The sequence below is a fragment of the Galeopterus variegatus genome, unplaced genomic scaffold, assembly GCF_000696425.1.
Source record: "Galeopterus variegatus unplaced genomic scaffold, G_variegatus-3.0.2 Scaffold13760, whole genome shotgun sequence".
Taxonomy (NCBI): Eukaryota; Metazoa; Chordata; class Mammalia; order Dermoptera; family Cynocephalidae; genus Galeopterus; species Galeopterus variegatus.
In genome coordinates this window covers 615-3,123 of record NW_007739871.1, presented here as the reverse complement: position 1 = coordinate 3,123, position 2,509 = coordinate 615, and positions in this window count along the sequence as shown.

Sequence of the window (2,509 nt, the reverse complement as noted above, 5' to 3'; positions counted from 1 at the left end):
AAAAAAAAAAAAAGCCATGAAAGCCTGGATGACATTACTGAGGGTCTGAGTGTCAATAAAGAGCCATTGGGTACAACTGGATCCTATAGAGGTAGGGCCTGAAACAAAAAGGTATCTCCTTCAAGAGACTGGAAAACAGAGGTGGATGGAATCTAAGTAAAAGTGCAAACTAGCTCTGACTCAGATCAGTTCCTGATTGGTTTCAGGAGACTTGATCCTCACTCAGTATAACTAGCAGAGGATACAGATTCTTTTTCTCTTTGGAAAAAAGAACATCAACTTCAGACACAATATTCCTTTTTATATACGATGTGCAGCATACAAAACACATATGTATATATAAATATGCAAAGAACCAGGAAAATTAAGAATCAGGAGGAAAAACAAACAAAGCAGACCTACAAATGATCCAGATATTCAAGTCAGTAGATTAGGACTGTAAGAACATCATTATAAATACGTTAAAGAAAATTAAGAAAAAGATGAACAAAATAGATGAAAATATAGAGAATTTCAACACAGAATGAGATTATAAAAAAGAATCAAATGAACATTCTAGGAATGGCAATACACAAAATCTGAAATTAATAACAAATTGAATAGGTTTAATGGCAGACTGGATATAGAAGCCAGGATTGGTGAACTTTGGGACAAGTCAATATCCAATATTGAAAAATAGTCCAACACAATTCCAGACAGAAAAAAGAATAGAGGGCCGGCCCGTGGCTCACTCGGTAGAGTGCGGTGCTGATAACACCAAGGCCCCGGGTTCGGATCCCATATAGGGATGGCCGGTTCACTCACTGGCTGAGCGTGGTGCTGACAACACCATGTCAAGGGTTAAGATCCCCTTACCAGTCATCTTTTTTTTTAAAAAAAAAAAAGAAAAAAGAATAGAAAGAGCAGAACCAAGTAGTAATGAACATCTGGGATTAAGCAATACAACATAGATATATCTGGCATACCAGGAAAGAGGTAGTGGTAATAAAGGAGAAGAAATACTGAAGAAATAATGGCTGAGAGTTTTCCAAAACTGATGAAAAACATTAACCTACAGATTCAAGATACTCAACAAACCCCAACCAGAACACCAAAAACAAAACTAAACAAAACAACAGCAATCACAACAGCCACTACCTCACATAGGCACACCATAAGTAGGCTGTTGAAACCTAAAGTCAAAANGTCATCTTAAAAAAAAAAAAAAATCTTTTAAAGTATAGAATATTGAGCTGGCCAGTTAGAACATGGTGCTGATAACACCAAGGTCAAGGGTTCAGATCCCCACACTGTCCAGCCCCCAAAGTAATAATAGTAACAAAATAAAGTATAGAATGTTTAAAACTACAATAATATCTATGTCTGTGGAGTTTAATACAGTAGTCCCCCCTTATCTGCAGGCGATATGTCCCAAGAGCCCCATTTGATGCCTGAAACCATGGATGGTATCGAACCCTACATACACTACATGTGACAGTTGATCTGATAACCAAGACGGCTGCTAAGTGACTGATGGGCTGGTATTGTGTACACATGGATATGCTGGACAAAGGGATGATTCACATCCTGGCCAGGATGGAGCAGGATGGTGGGAGAGTTCATCATTCTACTCAGAACAGTGCACAATTTAAAACTTATGAAGTGTTTATTTCTGGAATTTTTCATTTAATATTTCAGACCATGGTTGACAGCAGGTTACTGAAACCATGGGAAGTGAAATTGTGAATAAAAGGGGACTGCTAGGGCCGGCCTGTGGCTCACTTGGGAGAGCGTGGTGCTGACAACACCAAGTTAAGGGTCAAGATCCCCTTACTTGTCATCTTTTTTTTTTTTAAAGGGGGGACTGCTGTACAAGGAAGTAAAACATATGACAACAATAGCAACATGTAAGATGGTGAGATTAAATAGAATAATAAAAAGTGCTGGTTTATTTTAAAAAAGAAGGCCAGAAAGTTGAAGTAAAGAGACAGAGAACTAGAGAGCACATATAGAAAACTAATATTGAGATGGCATATTTGAACTCAGTAATATCAGTAATAACATTATATGTGTAAATGGAATAAACAATCCAATTAAAAGACAAAGATTTCTGAGTACATTTTTAAAACTAGATCTACTTACAAAGCTTTTACAAGAGACATACTTTAAATATAAGGTCATAGACAGACTGAAAGTAAAAGACTACAAAAAGATACACCATGCAAACATCAACCAAAAGGAAGGTGGTATGACTAAACTAACATCAGACTAAATAAATTTCAAGGTAAGAAGCATTAAGAGAAATGAAGAGAAAATGAAGAAAAATATGTCATTATAAGAAAACGAGGCTGACCCCGTGGCGCACTCGGGAGAGTGTCATGCTTGGGAGCGCAGCGGCGCCCCCGCCACGGTTTGGATCCTATATAGGGATGACCGGTGCGCTCACTGGCTGAGCACGGTGCGGGCGACACCACACCAAGGGTTGCGATCCCCTTACCGGTCACGAAAAAAGAAAAAAAAAAAAAAGAAA